The 23,615-nt window shown below is 38.3% G+C and overlaps 1 long non-coding RNA gene across 2 annotated transcripts; it reads left to right on the forward strand.

Moving 5' to 3' along the window:
- Window positions 1–332: 332 nt before the first annotated feature.
- Gm34381 lies at window positions 333–23,577 on the forward strand. Of its 2 annotated transcripts, XR_381577.3 has the most exons (3): window positions 333–1,160; window positions 14,717–14,842; window positions 23,122–23,577. It is a non-coding gene; the product is annotated as a predicted gene, 34381 (long non-coding RNA). The 2 variants fall into 2 exon arrangements; XR_001780607.1 differs by lacking the exon at window positions 333–1,160 and having other exon boundaries at window positions 13,428–14,842.
- Window positions 23,578–23,615: the final 38 nt, after the last annotated feature.

The raw sequence follows: 23,615 nt of genomic DNA on the forward strand, positions 1-23,615 counted from the left end.
GGAGCTAGAGAAAGTACCCAAGGAGCTAAAGGAATCTGCAACCCTATAGGTGGAACAACATTATGAACTAACCAGTACCCCGGAGCTCTTGACTCTAGCTGCATTGTATCAAAAGATGGCCTAGTTGGCCATCACTGGAAAGAGAGGCCCATTGGACACGCAAACTTTATATGCCCCAGTACAGGGGAACGCCAGGGCCAAAAAAATGGGAATGGGTGGGTAGGGAAGTGGGCGGGAGGGTATGGGAGACTTTTGGGATAGCATTGGAAATGTAATTGAGGAAAATATGTAACAAAAATATTTTTAAAAAATTGGACATAGTACTACCAGTAGATAAAAAAAATAAATAAATAAAGCTCCAAAAATTGTCAAATATCATCCAGTGCCAAAGTCACTGGCAGGCATTTTGAGCTAGAATCAAAGCCTATGGATCAAAAGAATCACAAGACTTTGTAAGTATGTCAGCAGATTTTAGGGACTAGATAATTATGAATGGCTTTTCATGTATTAAGACAAAGAATGTATTAGAGAAGACTCAGGACAATTTCACACTTTTGAAGAGCTTGGAAATGCAGTGCGGTGCCTTGGAGAGCTATCTCTAACAGCTGACTTGAGAGGCTGATTTCATAGGATTTACTTTCGGGATGAAGAAGAGATTTGAAATTATGAAGACTGGAAATTTGAGGCGGCTCTGTCATGTACAATCTATATTCTCATTTCCTAATATGTGACACAAGAAGCCACAAGCGTTCCTTCCACCCAGGGACTGATGTGAATAAAAGGAGGACCTACATATTAGAAAATACCTATGGTTGATTTCCTTTATAAGCTAGGTGAGAAAGGAAGGCTGGGCAATACTTTGATGGCCTTTATAATCTACAGGGGACATTGATAGTGGCTCATTAATTACGTACCCTAACAAACTCTGAAAATAAAAGAGATAGGTAGTCCACTAGATTGTTTCTTGGCTTACGGTAAAAACTAAATCTAGTATTATAAATCCTGACTTGAGTGATCATGAACTTTCTCATACCTTCAAGTGTTAGGCCCAGAGACCCTTGATGGGAAAAAAAAGCAGGACTTGTTGAACAAGATGTCAAACACTGCTGCAATGATACATAACACATCTTCCTGCAAGCCTCCTCCTGAAGAACAAAGCAGTAAGTAAATAAATGTGTACATGTATGTGTGTGTATGTGTGTGTGTACGTGTGTGTGTGTGTGTGTGTGTGTGTGTGTGTGCATGTTTATGTGTGTGTATGCTTGTCTATATTTTATGAAACTTTGTCCCTTGTGTTTGTAGCACTGAAGTAGCATTTCTTTTCTGGTTGTTGGTTGAGTCACTCCTCCAGGCCATCTACATTTGTCATTCTATTGCTCTCTCAGTCCCAAGCCCTGGCATGTACAGTTGATGATTCTCACACTACCTTCTTCTACACTGTTCTCTTCTTCAATGACAGGGAGTCTTGTACATTTTAGAGTTCAAGTCATTATGTTCTACTCACTTAAATAAGGGTCTGCTTTCTTATTTGAAGGTCTTTAATGTTAATCACATCTGAAAAAGATCTGCACATTATAAGTAGCACAGTCACATTGAGCTGATGCTGTCTCCCCGAGGTCAAACTTACCTTTCTCTTTTGGATATAGATTCTTTCAAGTGATTCTAAGATAACATACAAGTTATAGCAGATGAGTGATTTTCTGAACTCACATGTTTTTGCTCTTTGCTGAGCATATGGCAAAGGAGTAAAGCCAAACTCCTAGTCAGGTGGCGGAGCAGATATTTACAGCAGGTGATGCCTCAGAATGCTAATGCTATACAGACCTTTGATTTCAAGTTCTTCTAGAAGTGTGACATTAGAGATTAAAAAACCTGAATGAAAAACAAAATGTGGAAGAGATAATTGGCCTATCTCAAGAATGCAAAGAAGAAACATTGTATTTTGGCAACTATGCACTTAGTCTACAAACAGTGAGTCCAAACTGGAATGGAAGTCAGTGAAATGAAAAGAATACTTTTCAAAAGGACACATTTATACCAAATCATATGACTGAAAAACTGTGGATGTCCTTAGGAATGGTGTGAAGGCATAGGATTCTGTTGACAATGAAAAAGAATGAATCAGAAGCTCCTGGAAAAAATAAAATGCTTTGAAAAGTAATTGCTTGAATGTGCAATGAAATAGAACGTACTGTACCTTGAGCAATTATTGTTATTGTATCCCTTCATTACATACACAGGATACCTTGAATTGCTGAGCATTTGAGGACAGCATCCTATTCAGCATAGGAAAGCAACATAAACGCCTTTAAATTTTCTTTCTATACTACTCGATTTTCCTAAAGTGACTTTATCAATTGAAGTGTTAATCTTTTAAAATGTTAAGTATAGGGTTAAACAGATGGATTATTGAATAAAAAATTTACCACACAAGTGGTGAACCTTGGTTTGGATTGTAAGAACACACATTGCGCTGGATGTCCTAGCATCCATCTGTAACCCCGGTGCTTTTATGGAAGGCAAAGACAGGAAGATCCCCAGAAGCTTGTGTCATACCTATGGGCTAGCATGAGACCTTGCCTCAAAGAAGGTGGAAACCACGAGATGAAGCCCTTCTGAGGTTATCTTTGCACTTACACACATGCATGTATACCTTCACATACATCACATCACATGCAGACACATATACAATGCATACAAAGAGGTTTAATGAAAAACCTTAAAATTTTAATGAAGTAAAATTATAAGATATATAAATGTTTTCAAGTTTGTGTTCCATATATTTACTCCTAAATAATTTGATATTTAAAGTGTTCAGTTAAAATATTGGAAGGTATGTATAAAATGGTTACAATTTCAATTTGTTCAGATTTAAGGTATACCATTTTAAATATATATCTATGATTTAGATTCTGATTATTCTTTATAAAAGAGTGTGATTTTTTCTTTGAACATGGTTACTTGTATTAGGTCAACTAAATAGAATGATGTCATGGGTACGTGGTTTATTGCATGAGCAGTGGTGCCCATGGCTTACAAGCCCCGCAGACTCAAGCTGTGCTGTGTGGATCTGGTGACTTCTACAACACTCTTCATTTCAAACCCATGCATCCCCAAGGACAACTGCTTATTGACAACAAAAAAAAATGTCTTTTGTTTAGTTCTTGTTCTAACATTTGTCATTGCATCTTTAGTGTCTCAAAGATGATAATGATCTGTAATTTTGCCGGTTTTCCTGGAAGCTTCCTCCATGGTTGCAATGTGAGTGAGTTCGTGAATATATTTCTGCCCCTTCTGCTTCAGCAGAACTTATGCTGTGGAGGTGGGACTGAAAAATTAAGGGGAGAACCCAACCCCTAGTCATTCGGATGTCTGTCTTCCTCTCATCAGGAATTTAGTCTGAGAGCAGGATGAGTTGTGTTTCAGAGCTTTGGGATTTCATCACAGCTTTGCACTATTTGTTGGTTCACAGAGCCACAATGACTAGACCTTCAGATTAACTTTTCTTTCTTGAGTTACACAAATTTCTTCATTAAAAAAATTTAAGTAGGTTTAGGGTTTTTTCTTACATTTAAAAAAGTTGCTTGATGTGCTCCTGTCTCAAATAAATGGTCCATCTGTCCTATAGACGCTCTGGTTGGATAGTCTGGATGGAAAATCGTTGCAGGTCATGTTATATGTCCCTTCATTATTCTCCATGGTGACTATCAAAGCCTAGATTAGGAGAAGTCATTAAAGTCGTCTCTGGATATAACTGGTGAGGAGAAAATGGACTTAAACTGTGACAGGAAATGGGATGACATTAGTCCATGACTATAGAACACCACAGTCAAGGCATGCTTTAAAGAAGATTTAGACGAGGAGAGGAAAGAGGAAGAGGAAGAGGGAGAGGGAGAGGGAGAGGGAGAGGGAGAGGGAGAGGGAGAGAACATGAATCAATGTGTATGACTCAAATATCTGTAACCTGTCTCTCCTTTGGTCTCTCTCCCTCCTCTTATAGAGATTTGACCCTTAGCAATCTCACCCTAATAAATTTATCTAATTCTACATACCTCCAAAACCTCACCTATAAACAATGTAGCTAAATTTCCACCTTCTTTTTAAAAAATTATTTTATTTGTTTGATGTATGAATGCTCTGCTGCTTGCACACATGCATGCCAGAAGAGGACATGGAGATCCCTCTATAGATGGTTGTAACCCACCATGTTAGTGCTAAGAATTGAACTAAGGACCCCTAGAAGAGCAACCAGTGTTCTTAATTGCTGAGCCATGCCTCCAACCCAATTTCCACCTTCTTAATATCTCACAATTGAGATGGATATGTTTTGGGGGAGCAAACTATATAAATTATAATTTATGGAGAAATTTTGACAGAAAGGATGGAAGAATGTAGATGAGGATATCCTAGGCAGTTTTTGATTGTAGCATTAACTTTCGGCCACAATGTTATCAGGTACACAATGTTCATCTTTACTCCTGTAAGACTGGCTTCCTCAAAATAGGCAGTATACAAGGCATGGTGGCCATTCTTGTAATCTGCAACACCCAGGAAGCTGAAACAGGAGGATAATAGGTCAAAAGTCAAGCTAGATTACATAGTGAGACTGTCTCAGCAAGTAAAACAAATAAAAAGAAAAAAAAAAAAAACAGAAAGCAACAAGATAATGTGTTGACTCTGAATGTTTATACCACTTCCTGATAATTTCTGCTACTGTCAGGGTGAGCTTCACTCATGAGCTTCAGAGGTTTTGGGTTTGTTTGTTTGTTTGTTTGTTTGTTTGGTGTTGGTTTTCAGATGGTCCCTGAATTATTTCAGTTTCCTTCTACTTTCGTTTTTTCTGTCTTCTGCTCAAGAAAGAATACACATTATAGGACAACACTTTCAGAGGTATCTCCATCATTGTTTTCTTCTCCCCATTTTCCTCCATGCTCATGTAGTTTCTCACAGAGTCTGGCATGTTAGAAAGATTCTAACCAGAGCGATGGTTTGAGCAACATCACACTTGAGGATAAACTTCTATTAATGTCAGAATCCAGACCAGTTTTTGTTTAATATTGTTTTCCCTGGTCAAGGCCTGTTTTCTTTATTTCCCCCACCTTTTTTTATTAGATATTTTCTTCATTTACATTTTAAATGCTATGCCAAAAGTCCCCTATACACTCCCCTCACCCTGTTCCACTACCCACTCACTCCTACTTCTTGGCCCTGGAGTTCCCCTGTACTGGGGCATATAAAGTTTGCTAGACCAAGGGGCCTCTCTTCCCAATGATGGCCGACTAGGCCATCTTCTGCTACATATGCAGCTAGCGACACGAACTCTGGAGGTACTGATTAGTTCATATTGTTGTTCCACCTAAAGGGTTGCAGACCCCTTCAGCTCTTGGGTACTTTTTCTAGCTCCTATATTGGGGGCTCTGTGTTCCATCCTATAGATGACTCTGAGCATACACCTCTGTATTTGCCAGGCACTGAAATTCTTGGGCAAATGGATGTATCTGAAGGCCTGCTTTCTAGTGATTGCACAAACCCCTCCATGGAGCCCAGGATCAACATGGAGAGGAAATACATTTGGAAAAAGAAGGTCAACCAAAGAGAAGTGATCCCAGTGTGGGCCTGAGGATATTGAAGCACTCAGTATTTAACTCAAGATGTAGGGACTCTTAATTGAGTAATTCACAAACTACTGAAACCTCTAACTATAACTTCTCCAGGAAAGTTTTTTTTTTCCCCAGTTTATATGGTGCACATGTTATAACATTCAGTTTTGGTAGTTCTGTCGATTTGATCAATATTAATTAATCTATACCAAGCACATGAGTTTGTACAACAGCTAAAACATAGGTAAGAGTTGATTTTAAAAAGAATTTTATTAGTTATTTTGCTTATTTACATTTCAAATGTTATCCCCCTTCCAAGTTTACCCTCTGCAAACCCCCTATCCCATCCATTCCCAATCCCCATGATTCTATTAGGGTGATACCCACCCACTCACTCCCACCTCAACTACCTAGTATTCTCCTACACTGAGACATCAGGTCTCCACAAGACCAATGGGTTCCTCTCCCAGTGATGTCAGATGAGGCCATGTGCTATTTATTTATTTATTTATTTATTTATTTATTTATTTTTTTTGGTTGGTGTTTGGTTGGTGGTTTAGATCCTGAGAGCTCTGGGTGGGGGTCTGATTGGTTGATATTATTGTTCTTCCTATGGGGTTGGAGAGATGGGTCAGCCATTAAAGGCTATGCTCACAACTAAGAATATAAGAGGAGATATTTTTAAAAAACTATTTTCAATGTTAATAGATTATTTTCTCATACAATACATGCCAACCACATTTTCCACTCTCTCCATTTCTTCTAGTTCTCTCCCACTTCTCCTCTCCCCCAGATCAAGTGCTCCTCAGTCTCCCTTCAGGAAAGAGCAAGCCTCCAAGACAACAGCCAAATAGTACAATGCAAGATACAAGACAAGGTGACAGCCTTCACAAGGCTAGACAAGGAAACCCAACAGGTGGTAAACAGTCTCTAAAATCAGGCAAAAGAGTCAGAGATACACATGCTCATACTGTTAGGAGTCTCACAAAACACCAAGCTGACAACCATAGCCTATAGGCAGAGGATCTGATGCAAGCCTCATGCTTGCTATTTCAGTCTCAGTGAGCCTATAAGAATTGTGCTTAGTTGATTTAGTGGACTATATTCTCCTGGTTTTCTTCATCTCTTCTTATTCCTACAGTCTTTCCACATCATCTTTGTCAGGGGTCCCTGAGCCTTGATGAAAGGGATTGAATGGAGGCCTCCAATTTAGACTTTCTTTGTATAATGTCTGGCTGTGAGTCTCTTTTGCACTAGCTGTCATTTGTTGCCAGAGAAAGTCTCTCTGATGACTACTGGAAAAAGCACCAATCTATGAGGATAGCTGAATATCATTAGGGATCATTTCAATGATTAAAAAATATTTTAAGACTAGTTTTGTTCTACCATAGGTATCTGTGCTATTCAGTCTCTGATTCCTGGCCATTCAAACAGTGATGGACACAGGCTTCTCATAGAGTAAGCCTTAAAGTCAATTGGATATTGGTTGGCTACTCTTGCAAGTTCTGCATCACTGTTTCTCCAGGACATCTTGTAGGCAGGATAGATTGTAGGTTGAATATTTTGTAGCTAGGTAATTGTCCATGTTTCCCTTTTTGTACCCTGCAGAGTGACTTCCCCACTAGAGTGTGGGGAGAAGGCTCCAAGCAGGCACCTGCTCAGCCTTTGTACATTCAAAAGACTGCATGGATGTTATTCTGCAATGGAGTCTCACTTATCTCTTTGTGGAGAGCAACCATCTGTACAGGCATCAGCCTGGATTCTTTGGGGATCTCAATGGAACCCCTTGGACAACAACTCAACCGAATGCAGCCCAGTCCTAACACTGGCAGCCTTGTCTGGCTGTAAAATATTATCAGCTCAGACTCCATACCTCTCATTACTAGAAGTCATCAATAGTATACCCACCTAGAATCTAGAAAGTTTCCACTGCACTACATTTCCACACCACCAACCCAGAAGCCCCTCATTTCAGCCACCTCTCTCTGCATTCTCTACCTCCTTTCTATCGTTTCTACTTCAACTCCCCTACCTCCACCCCTCCTACCTAATCCCTCCTGCTACACTCCCTACCTAACCCGAGTCCCCCAGCAACATATATTATATTTCAACTTCCCTGGGAGATCCATGCATCTCTCTCAATCCCTTCTCTTTACGTAACCTCTCTAGACCTACAGATTGTAGCTTGGTTATCATTTACTTAATGGCTAATATTCACTTATAAGTAAATATATACCCTATTTCTCTTTCTGGGTCTAGGTTGCTTCATGCAGGGATGGCTTTCTCTTGTTCATTTATTTGCCTGAAAACTCCCTGAAGCCATTTTTTAAAGAGCTGAGTAATACTCTGCTGTGTAAATGTACCACATTTTCTGTATACATTCTTCAGTTGGGGACATGTGGGTTCTTTTCCAGTTTTTGGCTATTATGAATAAAGACACAGTGAATAGGATTGAGAAATTGTCCTTGTGGTAGGATGGAGTGTGCCTTTTGGTATATGCCCATGAATCATGTAGCTGGGTTTTGGGATAGATCAACTTTCTGAGGAACCATCATATTGATTTTCATAGTGGCTGTACTAGTTTGCACACTCACCATCAATGGAGGAGTGCTCCCCTTCTCTACATCATGACAGCATGAGCTGTTACTTGTGTTATTGATCTTAGACATTCTGACAAATATAAGATGGAATCTTAGAGAAGTTTTGATTTGCATTTCCCTGATGGCTAAAGATGTTAAACATTTTAAGTGCTTCTCAGCTATTTGAGATTTCTCTTTTGACAATTCTCTGTTTAGTTCCATATCCCATTTTAAAAATTGGATTATTTGCTTTTTTGATATCTAGTTTCTTGAGTTCTTTACATATTTTGAGTATTAGTGTATTTCTGGCTTCCTTACCAAAACGTAAGTGTCCATAGATGTGGATTTATTGGGTCTTCAATCTGATCCCATTGATCAGTGTGTCTATTTTGATGCCAATGCCATGAAGTTTTTGTTTTTGTTGTTTGTTTGTTTTTTTTTTTTTCACTGTAGTACAACTTGAAATCATAGTTTGAGATACCCCTAGTAGTTCTCTTATTGTTCAGGATTGTTTCAGCTATTTTTTTTTCCGTATGAAGTTGAGATGTCCTTTCAAGATCTATAAAGAATTGTGTTGGAATTTTGATGGAATGTGTTGAACCTGTAGATTGCTTTTTGGAGAATGACCATTTTTACTGTTATTTCTACCAATACATGAACATGATTTGGGAGATCTTTCCATAGTCTGATAACTTTGTCAGTCTGTTTCTTAGATTAATCTTTTATCTAGCCACTTTGCTGAAAATGTTTATCAGCTGTAGGAGTTTCTTGGCGGAATTTTTTGGGTCACATGCATGCTATCATATCATCTACAAATAAAACTTTTACTTCTTTCTTTCCCACTTATATCCCCATTGATCTTCTTAAGTTGTCTTATTTATCTAGTCAGAACCTCAAGTACTATATTGAATAATAATTCAATATCTATGGAGACGGTGGAAAACCTTGTCTTCTTTCTGATCTTCATGGAATTGGTTGGCTTTCGTGGAACCCTTGCCCTTTTATTTGATGTTGCTATAGGCTTGCTATATATTGCCTTTAGTATGTGAAGTCATTATGTTTTCAGGGAATAGTTAACCTCCTTAGGTGGGAGTATTTCTCCTAGCACTTTCTGTAGGTAGACACTGTTTAGATTTGATTCTTTTCATGGAGTATCTCATTTTCTGTTTCTGGTGATTGTAAGTTTTGCTGGATCTAGCAGTCTGGGTTGGATCTGTGGTCTGTTAGAGTCTGCAGTTCTTCTCTCAAGGCTCTTCTCCATTTTGTGTCTCCCTTGAGAAGTTAGGTATGATTTTAAGAGTTCTGCCTTAATATATTACTTGGTCTTTTATCCAGCAGTTTTAAAGTTCTTTGTTCTGTATGTTTAGTGTTTTGATTATTCTATGATGAGGTGACTTTTTTTTTTTTTTTTTTTTAGTCCAATCTATTTGGTGTTCTTTATGTTTCTGGTAACTTTCTAGGCATTTTTTTTTGTAGGTTAGAAAATTTGTCTTCTATGATTTTGTTGAAAATATTTTCTGGGCCTTTAAGATGGAATGGAATTCTCCTTCCTCTATGCATAATATTTTCAAGTTTGGTCTTTTCATTGTGTCCTATATTTCTTCAATATTCTGTGACCGGAGAGTTTTAGATTTAGCAGTTTCTGGGACTGATGTATGCAATTCTATTATATCGTCAATGGCAGAAACTCTCCTACAACTTTTGTAGTCTGTTGGTGAAGCTTGCAAATGTAGTTCTTGTTTGAGTTACTAACTTTTCATTTCCAGCATTCCCTCCGTTTGTGTTTTTTTCATTACTTCTATTTCTATTTTCTGGTCTTCAACAGTTTTATTAATTTTCTTTAACTTTTTCTTGGTTTTCTTCAAGGGATTTGTTTTACTTTTATCTAATTGTTCATGTTTCCTTGGCTTTATTTGAGGGATTTATTCACTTTTCCTCAGTTGTTTGTGTTTTCTTGGATTATGTTAAGTATTTATTAATTTCCTCTTTAAGGAACTTAATCATCTTCATATAGTTGGGTTTACCATTTGTGATGATTTGTATATCCTTGGACCAGGGAGTGGCACCATCTGAAGGTGTGGCCTTGTTGGAATAGGTGTGACCTGGTTGGAATGGGTGTGTCACTGTGGGTGTGGGTATAAGATCTTCATCCTAGTTGCCTGGAAGTCAGTCTTCCACTAGCAGCCTTTGGATGAAGACATAGAACTCTCAGCTTCTCCTGTGCCATGCCTGCCTGGATACTGCCATGCTCCCACCTTGATGATAATGGACTGAACCTCTGAACCTGTAAGCCAGCCCCAATTAAATGTTGTTTTTTATAAGACCTGCCTTGGTCATGGTGTCTGTTCACAGCAGTAAAACCCTAACTAAGACACCATCATTTTCTTGAACTTCAGCTATGTTGGAATATTCAGGACTTTCTGTGGTAGGATATGTGGGCTCTAGTGGAGTCATATTATCCTGGCTATTATTGATTTTGTTTATATGCTTGCATCTAGGCATCTGTATTTGGGTTGATTATAGGTTTAACTGCTAATTTCTAAGATGTCAAGAGAGGATAGTCTTTGGGATCCACAGTAGGCATTGATGGGGAAAGAAAGACTGAAGCTAGGATGAGTCTGAGGAATTCTGTCTGCGGAGGGAACAGAGAGCACAGAGAATTGAAGTAGGTTATCTGGTTTTCTAGCATGTGGGACCTGGGATTGAACAGGGATGTCCACCTTATCTTGGGGCTGGAGCAGAGTAACAACTGGAGAGATGGAGGCCAGGAGGGATGGCATATGAGGTTCACAGAGTTGTGAACTGGAGGGGGAGGGAGAATGAATCTGGTGTTGTGTGCAGCACTTGGGATGAGCCTAAAAGACTGAATTTTCTGGGAGAATAAATAGAAGAAGGAGATATTTTTCCATGACTTTCGAAACATTTACTGAGCAGTAATTGATATGCAACAAAGTGCATATATTTACTGTGATTGTTTCTAATAAATTTTAACATAGATAATTACCCATTAAGGTGTTATCACCAAACAAAACTGATCATGCCCACAAGTGATCATCAAGTGATGTAGAAATATCACTCCAATCCTTCAATCACTTCCTTGTGCCTCTTGTTAAAGTTACCTCTTTAGGTCTGAGCACAGTAGTGCAACCTTTTAATTAAGTTTTTGTGAGGCAGAGGCAGGTGTAACTCTGTGAGTTCAGGGCCAGCCTAATCTACATAGCAATTTGAGGCCACATAGAGCTTAATGATATGACAATGTCTCAAAACAAGTTAACTCTTCAACAGTTTTCATAAATTCCTATGCAAGTCTACTTTATTCCAGATAATTTTGATGTGTGAGAAGAGCCGCCTGACTTGTGTCTTGGACTGTATCTTCTGTTTTGCTTGTTCTGTTTTCTTAAATCTTTTTTCTTTATTTCCCCCTCCTCTTTCTCTTCTTTTCTTTCTCTTCTTATACTTTTCCATATTTTTACTTGGTGATCTTCCTTATTGGCCTTTTCCCTGCCCACTCCTACATACCTTAGTTTTGACAAGTTAAGTCTGCTTTATTAATTTATATTGTGTGAACATCTGATACTCAAATGTATTTGAAAAATCAAAGAAGCCCCTTCCTTCTTTGAAACAGTACTTGTAATACTATTTTGAACAAATGATCTCATGCTCTCTATATATACATCTGCAATAAGCTTTGCTTTCCATACTATGTCTACTGTGATGAATATATTCTATGCCAGGAAAAATATAACCATGTTAGCTATAATTTTTAGATAGTCAAAGACCATTTCATCAATCTTCTGTTAAATAGCATATATAGTATCAAACAAATCTGATACAAATGCACATAAGCATGCTTGCATCTGGATCCACCATGTCCATCTCAATTGTACTGAAGCAGAAGTGTTACAAATATGGTTTTTTATAAGTATATTTAACTATATTCAGAAATGGAAATCTTGATATTCTAACAAAAATATTCTTGAATAATATAACGTATTTTTGTCTTTTTGAAAATAATAAATATTGAAATATCTATGGTGGCTATACCATAAAATTTCAGTTAGTATAAAATATTTTAAATAATAGAAAAACTTAAAAGATTTGCAAATTTATGTTGTCTCTCAATGCCACTTCAATAAGGGTTATGGTTTTGAAAATATAGATGAAACATGGGCAAATACTTTTCAATATAGGCTTGTATTAAAGAGGGATAAGTGTGTGTGTGTGTATGAGAGAGAGAGAGAGAGAGAGAGAGAGAGAGAGAGAGAGAGAAGATACATACATAAAGGCATTTTTTTTCCAATGATTATTTTTGTAGAAATATAAGGTTTTGTTGGTAGAACTTAAGACTTGGGTTTGGGAACATAGCTTAAATAGCGTGCTTTCTGAACATGCTCAAGGCCTTGGGGTTCATTCTCAGTTCTGTGCATGTTCCCCAAAAGGTTATAGTGGATAACAATAGCTGAATGAAAACTTAAAAATGAGAATTTGTTTCATTAGCAAGCACAATATCTTCACATATCTTTGTAGGTAGGTTTCTCTTTTTCTACCCCCCCTTTGCAAATGTTTATAAATTCATATACAGAACAAAAAGAAGTTGAAAGGCCTGTAGTTTCCTAAGAGAGGGAATGAAGTTATCCAAACAGCACTTAAGGAAGATTACACGAGCAGCTGTGTTAGGCTTCTGTAGTTGCCTTGCTGTTTATTGCCTGATTGCAAGTGGCATTTGAAACTATGGCAGAAGAAACATTTTGTGAGCTGTTCCAAGTATCTCTACTGTCATAAGCCATAGCATACATTATATACACTCAAATGAATTAATAATACACTTTCAGATAATGTAAGCTAATCAAAATATCCATGTCCCACACAACAGAAGAATATCCTAGGCAGGATTTACACAAGATTTTTAAAATTTTATTTCTTTAATAATGAAAACAAGTTTTGCTATTCAATACAGTTCAAACGTTGAACAGGTTCCCAGTGTGCAACTTGTCTAAATTTTCAACGAAGTTTAAATTTCTTTTAATGAATTATTTTGAAGAAAAACAACTATAAAAATAACAACTATAAGAGTATTGCTTTCCTTCACTGAGTTTGCAATTTATGGGATGATATTTGATTAAATGTATTCCCATTTTAAAAATACTCATGCCAGGCAATGGTGGCACATGCCTTTGATCCCAGCACTTGGAAGGCAGAGGCAGGCAGATTTCTGAGTTCGAGGCCATCCTGGTCTACAGAGTGAGTTCCAGGACAGCTAGGGCTATACAGAGAAACCCTGGAAAATTCCTGAAGAGGTGCTGTTTATAGTCAGCATTGGGAAGTGGGAAAACTATATTCTGATCAGTACCACCACCAGCAGCAGGAATTGCATAGACATACCAGCCAGAAGCATAAGTAGGTGGCAGGCAGGCGTAGGCAAGCAGAACAGCTTTATCCTCTGATTTCTTTGCTTGGTATGGGCCTTTTCACTTCAGATACACATTCCTCAAAATGACCTCACAGACCCACCCAGAAGCTCTCCTCTTAGCTGATTTCAGATCCAGTCAAGATGACTATCACTATTTAGTATCTCTCTCTCCAAAATTTTACATGTTGAAATTATAAAACAGAACTTTAGGAATAGGAAAACATTGCCTGGGTATTGGAAACCTATGAAGGTTTTATGTGAAGGTACTAGAGTTATATCATAAGAGTTACATCTAGAATAGGAATCATGGCCATATTCTCAGTACTCACATAATATTCTGGGTTTGGAAATTCGTGTCAAAGTGAACAATCACCAGGACCTTCACAGTGCTCACTGGAGTGAAGACACTGAGGACTGTACCACAAGAACTGTGCAGACCTTGACAGTCTCTTCCCTCTTGGCTTGCTAAGAGTATTTCTGGGGTTGGGACCTTAGTGTTTCTGGACCACTTGACTTGGACTCAGAAGTGAGTAGGTTTATCAGACTCCAGTTATAGAATGGTTACTACTTGACACTTTTATTTGATACTCATTGCCAAACAGGGCAAAATGTTAGTCAAGATACTGGAAGAATAGGGAGAAATTACTCTGCCCACCCTTGCACTCAGCATATAGGCATTAGAAGGACTAGACCTGTTAGATGGTAATATCATCTAACAAGCAGTGCAGGAACCCAGATCTGCTACTTACAATGGGTCTAATATGCAGCATACTTAGACCATGAGAGAGAATATGGAGTTTGGCAATGAGGTACATGTAAACTAAGCTCAGTAGGCCAGCATCTCACTAATGACCTCTCTTAGCATGGTGAAGCAGGACATCAGGCTAGTAAGGCCTTCTGTGCCCATAAGAATGCTGAGATAGAAAAACTCTTGGAACAGGGTCTGAGCCATGTGATTAATCTGTATAGTGTGCTCTGGACCACAAGAAACTCCCAGACAACCTTGAGATCTCTTGTGTTGCCACTTTCTTTCCCCCATCTTAATAGTAAGGCTGCTTATAGTGTTGGGTGTGGCTGATCTGATGTGGTGTTCCGTTGTTGCTGGAGATGCCTCTTTCTGATTTCAGATGCCATGCAGCTGCCACTGAACAAGAGGAAACTGTAACTCGCAGTGGCTTACTCAGATCATGTGACTGTTAAGGTTTAGACCTTCAATGAGGAGGCAATCTCTGTTCCACTTTGTACTTTATCAGGTATGTATGCTCTTGTTTTTTTTTTTTCTTAATATCACCCTAAGATTTGTAATAATCAAATAATTAATGTACATTATCTTCTGCTACTTCAGAGCTCCTTGAAACTATACCACCAATCAAAGAAAACATATGGTAGAACTTGTGGCTCTAGCAATAAATGTAGTAGAGGATGGCCTAGTTGGTCATCAATGAGAGGAGAGGTCCTTGGTTCAGTGAACTCTCTATGCCCCAGTATAGGGGAATGCCAGGAATGGGGGTGGGTAGGTTGAGAAGCAGAGGGGGGTGGATAGGGGATTTTCGGAGGGGAAACTAGGAAAGGGGATAACATTTGAAATGTAAATAAAGAAAATATCTAAAAAATATTTTTTAAATATGTACTGGCAAAAATCAACTGTTTTGTTTAGCTGTTAATTAAATTTTTACTGCTGTATATCATAAGAACAGTATTTACACATTTCTCTTAATCTACTTGTGCATACCAAAGTACTAGTCAGAGGTATTAGCCATAGGAGTAACTGATGTTCTCAAAGGTGGATGTTCTATTCTGTGTACCACAGGCTAGCACCATAAATGATTGAGGTTTATATTGTGAATGTACTATTTAGAAACCATAGGCTAGCCATAAAAATGAGTGAAGTTTCCATAGGTAAATGTTCCAACTACAGTCCTAATGACAAGCCATGAAAATGAGTAACTTAATATATGAATGCTGCTGCCCAAGTGTCACCATGCAAGATAGTTTGTGTTCTGGAAAGTTTGATCAACTTCAGAGCTTTCAAAATTTTAAAATATAATTATATAGCTCCGATGAGGTTCCTCCTGCACACAAGCTGAAAGTACTACCAGAACTCCTCATGACTCTATCTTGGTTTGTCTAGTCCTAGTAGTACTATTCCCTGGGCAAACCAAGCCACACTTCAGCTTTTGCCAGTACTATGGATTATCTCCAACTCCACATCCCATCTGTTCTTAGTCTGTGGCAGTAACACCAAAGCCTGTAGTTGTCTAAGAAGCTCTTCAGTTATCTTCCTTCTCCCCAACTCCCCAATGTTACAGGGCATTTTCCATGCCATGAAGAAGCTGAGAATGATTGGTGTCACTTCTTTTTTTCTAATAAGTGCCACAAAGATGTTTTCTTCCTTAGTTCTTCCTTCCTTCCTTCCTTCCTTCCTTCCTTCCTTCCTTCCTTCCTTCCTTCCTTCCTTCCTTCCTTCCTCTCTCTCTCTCTCTCTCTCTCTCTCTCTCTCTCTCTCTCTCTCTCTCTTTCTTTCTTTCTTTTGGTGGGCACTTCCATATTGGCATAGTGCCACTTATTCTCAAACTGGATGCTGGGTACAAGCTCTAAGTAGTCCAAGTTATTAATAATGTCCATCCAATCCATAACTCAATATTTCATTTAGTAATAGTACAGGATTTAATAGTCTTAAATGTCATAATATGATTTTCTCAGTTTATATTGTTATTGGATTATTCCCCAAAACAAGAAAGAAAATGAATGTCAGAATATATGTTTGCTCCTGCTCTGTTTTCTTTATCCTACAATCTGCTTGTGGTAGAAGAGGCTAATCTATCCATAGTCATTCTATGGAAACTTCCTTTGTATTAAATTCTTTGGCCCAGCTTATATTTCTAACAGTCAAAATAGAAAAAAATGAAAAAAAATCATTGCAATCACATCTTAAAACTTGAATATACTTTTCAAACCTATTTTGGAATTCATATTTTATTTAAGAACTCAGAATTTAGCTTAGTGGTAGAGTTTGTGTTTAGATCCTATACATTCTACACATCATGTATTAAAGCAATATCTTTGTATTTTTATTTCTGCTAATTCAAATTCTTATTTATGGGCCTGGAGAGTTGGCTTGATGGTTAAGCATTCTTTCTTCTCCCACAGAGGTCTAGAGTTCAGTTCTCTGCATGAAACCAGAGTGGTTGGCTCAGTAACTCAGTATGCACAGAATCCGATGCCATCCTTTGTCCTTCTTTAAAGTCCTTACACTCATCTCTCTCTCTCTCTCTCTCTCTCTCTCTCTCTCTCTCTCTCTCTCTCTCTCTCACACACACACACACACACTCACACATTCACACACACAGACACAAGTAATAACAATAATAAATAATACAGCCATAAACAATTAAAGTTATTGTTTCTTAGTCTTCCTTTCCATTAACTCACCTCTTCTCCTTCCTGGAGCTAGATATCTTTATTATATTGAAAAGAGATCATTTCTAGAAATGATCAAATGAGGGATGCTAATGTATTTTTAATGCACCCTTTCTGTAAATTATTTGGACAAAATGTGAAAATTTTATTTCCCATAGATATTTTTAACTACTACTCACAGTCTATGTAGCTAATGTTAGGTAAAGTGAACTGTGGTCACAGAATCACATAGTCTTACATTATTGGTGAATGAATGCTTTTATTCCCCCAAATAGGCATAGATCACCTTGTCATGTCTTAGTGCAGAATGAAACAAATCACAGGCTTTATAAAAAGGATTTTTCTAACTGCAGGAGGAAGCTTCTATGATGATTGCTAAGCAATGTACAGATCTATGAGCATAGAGGAATGTTGAGGGGGATCATTTTATTGCTATGTTCCTTTAGCATAAGAGTAGACTTTGATTTTTTTTCTAGATCCCTGTGCTATTTAGTTACAGGTCCTTGACTACCAAAGTCTTGTTGAGGATGGGCTTTAAATCCAATCAGATCTTGGTTTGTTACTACTACAAACTTTGTGCCACCGCAGCCCTAGTGCATCTTGTAGGGAGGTCATCATTGTAGACTGAAGAGTTTATAGCCACAGCTGGACAATGTGATGAGGGAGAGGGAGAGGGAGAGGGAGAGAGACAGAGAGACCTTGGAATATTCAGTCCTGAAAAGGATGTCTACGTCAAATACCTCACAGACATGGGGGGAGCACGCAAAAGCCTTCTCAGATCTGTTCTAGATGAGGTCCCATTGCTGAGAGGAGAGGAAGACAACAAGCTCCTATCACCTAGAAGATATCTCTAAGTGATGACCACTTGCAAATTAAAAAATTAGTTTTACTCAATAAAATCTCATCATGGATCCAGGTCACTCTTAAGGGTAGGCCTCATGCCCAGCAGCAGATGGACAATACAAAACTAAACCAGTAGTATCTTTGGAGGTTCGTGTTTCATAATGTTTTGTTAGAACATTTATTCTTTTTTTTTTTTTTAAACCTACCAGTTCTTTGTACATATATTAGGTCTTCCAATTTGGCGTTTTATGGGATTCCTGTGTGCACGATCATGTGAGTCTCTGTGTCTATATGCTTTTTCTTTGGCATTTTTGTTTTGTTTTGTTTTGTTTGTTTGTTTTGTTTTATTTATTTGTTTGTTTTGCTCTATTCCAGTTTTTTTTTTGTTCTTGTTGTTTTATTTTATCATTTTTCTTTAGATGCATGATTGTTGTTTAAGGAGAGATTGAAAATGTGTGTACTTGGTTGGGCAGGAAAATGGGGAGGATCTTGGAGGAGTTGAGGGTGGGAGATACCATAATCAGAATATATTGAATGAAATGAAATCTCTTTTAAATTTTAAAGAGATAGAAACAATTTTAAGTAAACATTATTGTCAACAAAACAATCCATAGAGTGGGAGAAAGTCATTATTCTCCAAATTTTGCCAAATAGGAAGCAAAAATAGAAATAGAAACTAATACATTATGGAGGCAAAAATATGTGGGGATAATTCCTAGCATTGTCTGGTTTAGACTTCTCTTGACCTTTGATTTATCATGGGAAAAGATGAGAATAATTTGAAAGAATTATGAGATTGTATTAGAGCTATTCTACTCAGTGGTGGCTTGTGTCCTTAATATCATCATTTGGGAGGTTGAGGCATAGCTGGAATGTCAAGACCTACCTGAGCACAGGGTAAGATCTTATCTCAACAAAACAGAGAGAAATGGAGAGTTAGGGACCAGAGAATAATCTTTATAACCTTATTACTTCCATTCACTTTGGAACTAGTATTATTATTAGACTTGAGAAAATATTGTCAACAATGAAAATATGCCCATATGAGCACAATAGATTTTAAGGTGTTTCTATTAAAAATTATAAAGTGTTTCTTTAACTTCTAATATACAAATACATCTAATTTTAATTAATATAAAATTAGATTATTCAACTCTTAGCTGTAGGTTTTAGACATTTTTTTTCCTTTTTCAAGACAGGGTTTCTCTGTGTAGCCCTGGCTGTCCTGGAACTCACTCTGTAGACCAGGCTGGCCTTGAACTCAGAAATCCGCCTGCTTCTGCCTCAATAATGCTGGGATTAAAGGCATGTGCCACCATTGCCCGGCTAGACATTCTTTCTTTCTTTCTTTTTTTTTTTTTCATAATCGAAATTTTATTTCTTTTTTTCCCTTTTTTAAAATTAGGTATTTATTTCATTTACATTTGCAATGCTATCCCAAAAATCCCCCACACGCTCCCCCACCCACTCCCCCACCCACCCACTCCAACTTCTTGGCCCTGGCATTCCCCTGTACTGAGGCCTATAAAATTTGCACAACCAATGGGCCTCTCTTTCCATATGCAGCTAGAGACGCGAACTCTGGGGGGTACTGGTTAGTTCATATTGTTGTTCCATCTATTGGGTTGTAGATCCGTTTAGCTCCTTGGTTACTTTCTCTAGCTCCTCCATTGGGGACCCTGTGATCCATCCAATTGCTAACTGTGAGCATCCACTTCTATGTTTGCTAGGCCCCGGTGTCTTAGTCAGGGTTTCTATTCCTGCACAAACATCATGACCAAGAAGCAAGTTGGGGAGGAAAGGGTTTATTCGGCTTACACTTCCATACTGCTGTTCATCACCAAGGAAGTCAGGACTGGAACTCAAGCAGGTCAGAAAGCAGGAGCCGATGCAGAGGCCATGGAGAGATGTTCTTGACTGGCTTGCCTCCCTGGCTTGCTCAGCCTGCTCTCTTATAGAACCCAAGACTACCAGCCCAGAGATGGTCCCACCCACAAGGGGCCTTTCCCCCTTGATCACTAATTGAGAAAATGCCTTGGAGTTGGATCTCATGGAGGCATTTCCTCAACTGAAGCTCCTTTCTCTGTGATAACCCCAGCTGTGTCAAGTTGACACAAAACTAGCCAGTACACCCGGAATAGTCAGTCTCACAAGAGACAGCTACATCTGGGTCCTTTCAGCAAAATCTTGCTAGTGTATGCAATGGTGTCAGCGTTTGGAAGCTGATTATGGGATGGATCCACAGATATGGAAGTCTCTAGATGGTCCATCCTTTGGTCTCAGCTCCAAACTTTGTCTCTGTAACTTCTTCAATGGGTGTTTTGTTCCCAATTATAAGAAGGGGCAAAGTGTCCACACTTTGGTCTTCATTCTTCTTGAGTTTCATGTGTTTAGCAAATTGTATCTTATATCTTGGGTATTCTAAGTTTCTGGGCTAATATCCACTTATCAGTGAGTACATATCATGTAAGTTCTTTTGTGATTGGGTTACCTCACTCAGGATGATGCCCTCCAGGTCCATCCATTTGCCTAGGAATTTCACAAATTCATTCTTTTAAATAGCTGAGTAGTACTTCATTGTGTAAATGCATCACATTTTCTGTATCCATTCCTCTGTTGAGGGGCATCTGGATTCTTTCCAGCTTACTTCCTGTTTAGTCACATCCATGGGTACTAAGTAACAAATTCAGGGTAGAACACTGCGACTAAGTACTGGTCTGTGATTGGCAGAGCTACGTTCAACTTAAGTTTCTGTTTAGGTAATTTTGAAGAAGGTTATTAACCTTCCTGAGTCTAACATTTGTTACTCACACAACATAAATAACTATGAACCTCACTTCTCAAAAATGGTGTATAAAATCGTTTATTAAAGCCTAACTCTTAAGGCAGATATTTATGTTGAATACTACATTAATTGTAACGACAAAATAATAAAATTTCATCAAAGACAAGAAGTGAAAAGCTATTTTTTAGTTGCTGTACAAATCCATATTAAGCTGATGGAGAAACTACTAGATCCATGTATATAACAGTAGTAGCAAAGCTGTCATACAGGAACACAGTTTAGTTCATTCATGTCATAAACTCATGTGGCCAATTTTACCTGCATAGTATGACCGGGCTCCCAGACATAAGATTCAGTTTTTATTTAGCTTCCTGAAGCAGGAGCCTAGCCCAGCTGGCGTTCTGGGACTCCTTCCATCTTTGGTTTGACTAGATGATTCAGGGAAGTACGTGCTGTTCTTGCATCAGAAGTAGCACTGTTATTCCTTTATGCCAAATACTTTTGCAGGAACTCAGGCTGTTTTCCCTGGATGATTGCTTATTGCAAAGTCACTGAAGCAGCTGGTGGAAAAGTCCACATGAATCCCCTTGAGGCCTCCTGACTTTAGAAAACATCTGAGTTTTCCTGTTTTTCATAGGAGCAACTTAAAATGATACAAAACTATAAGAAAATCCACATTCATCTGGCTTGAGGAAACTCCATGGATGGTTCCTGAACATATAGTTTACTGTAAAGTTGAGTATACACTTTTCCATATAAATTTTTTGTCAAAGACTCCTTTTGAGATAGGAATCCTGATTAATAATGAGGCTGAAGTTATAATCTAAAACTATCCTGAGTAAATTAGCTTGTTTCCTTTACTAGAGTCTATAGTACCTGATTCTATGATTTCTTTCTAATTAGATTTCAAACCTTGAAAGCAGTGCTGAACTGGCTTTTGCTTTCTTGATCCAACACTGCTTTCACTACCATAGGAGTGTTAAAGAAAAAGTGGGTTCTTATCAGCTTGTCCAAAAGGGGTGCCTTAGTTAAAAAAAACAAAACTGTGTTATCAACACCTTTACATCTATTCTTATCAATTTCCCAGCAAGTATTGACTGAGTTCTTTATTGAGCAAGAGGTTGTTTTGTGTCAGGGAAATTAGAATGCAAAGGGCTAATAATGTACAGACACAGGGTGCTTATTTTCTTGTGGACAGGTGTGTTACTAGAAGGGCTGGTCGCTGAAGACCTGAGATAAGGAGACAACTTTATGGGTGCAGCTTTCTAGGGGAGGGCAAAGAGCGAATCCATAGGCACTCAGACAGGAGTGATCTCAAACCATTTCCAAAATAGCAGTGTGCCAATATGAGATAAAGTGAAGAGTAGTGGCTTCAATTATCCAACAATTTTAGGCACACAAATAGCACACTTTGATTTCTACTCTCTAAAAAGATATTGTGGTTGTGAGGAAAAGACAACATTATGAGGAAAACAGTGAAGGATAATGAAATGTGGTACTACTGTAGTGACTCTGCTGGCAGGTCTCACAGGTCTAGGCTGCAGGACAGTAATGGAGAGATAACAAAGAGTTATCTTCAAGGTAGTCTGCAAGAAGAGATAACTTCAAGAAATACATCAGAAGGCAAGCTTTAATAAAATGCTGCCGCGAGGATGAGAGTGGTTACAAAAGTAATAAATGATGAATTTTCTAATATTTTAATTTGGGTAAATGGAGTTCCTATTAGTTAAGATATGGAAAGTTGGTAGTGTGTGTGTGTGTGTGTGTGTGTGTGTGTGTGTGTGTGTACTGACTAGAGGGATGTTCAATGAACTGCAATGTTTATATTTTTCTATCCATCTTTTCTGAGCAGGCTATCCTAGTCACTTACAAAATTTACCAATTATAAAACCAAAGAGTCAAATAATTGCCTTCCTATTCAAAAGTTTTCACGTATACAGCAAGCTCCTGGTTGACAGTTAAATAAATGCAAATCTAGATTTCTCTCTCTCTCTCTCTCTCTCTCTCTCTCTCTCTCTCTCTCTCTCTCTCTCTCTCTTCCTCTCTCCCTCTCCCTCCCCCTCATCTCCCTCTCCCCCCCATCTCCATCCCTCCCTCAAACCCCTTTCTTTCCCCTCCTCCTCTGCCTCAAGTACATGAACCTGAGCTGCACATTTTCATTCATAATAAAGTCTGTGAAAGCTCCTTCAGGCGATCTCTTATGTTTACCACTTCAAAAACCTACAAACGGTTATTTGAACTGAAGTGTCTCTGTTGTTTAATTCCACAGTCTCATGTCCAAGCAAGCATATTTTACAAACGTATCTGAGTAGATTTACCCTGCTACAGTGGGTAAGACAGTCCCTGTTAGTTATTGCATTTGCACCACCAGAGAGCTTCAGAAGCACTCGCTGACCTGCGTTGAGTGCTTGTTGAATAAGAACGTATTTTTCCTATTTTACCCACTGTGTGTCCTACATTCATCTCTCCTTTCTCCCTACACAGATCTGCTTGGTTGGTGCTGGCAAAGAAACAGAAAAACTGCAAGAGCTTCTCTTGAAGTCATGGCCCAGAATGGACCAAAGTGGTGTCACAGGATGTTCCGGGGAGAGTTTCCCATAGACGCTTTTCAGAAAGTCCAGGTTCATCTTACTACTTTCCTGTCGTCTGTCTTGTGGCCTGGAATACAGTTTCAATGCTGTACTGTGCATTGAAGACTCTGATTGGCTTCTAGATCTTCATGCTATGATTCATGGAGAAGAAAGAGAGAACCACAACACCGATGGTATTTGGAGTTCCTGATTCATAGCTTCAGAACACCGACTGTTTCAAGCTGATGTGTATGCTCTGAAGATCATCTGGCACCTGATTTTTGTATTCTAGTTTTTCTTATAAAAATTAATTGCCAGTCTTCTATATGGAGTCTTTGTATGAATAAATAAAAACCTTTTCATTATGTTACAATAATGAAATCCATTCTTAATTATTTCAAAACTCAG

Source organism: Mus musculus, chromosome 12, assembly GCF_000001635.26.
Source record: "Mus musculus strain C57BL/6J chromosome 12, GRCm38.p6 C57BL/6J".
In the NCBI taxonomy this organism is placed as follows: Eukaryota; Metazoa; Chordata; class Mammalia; order Rodentia; family Muridae; genus Mus; species Mus musculus.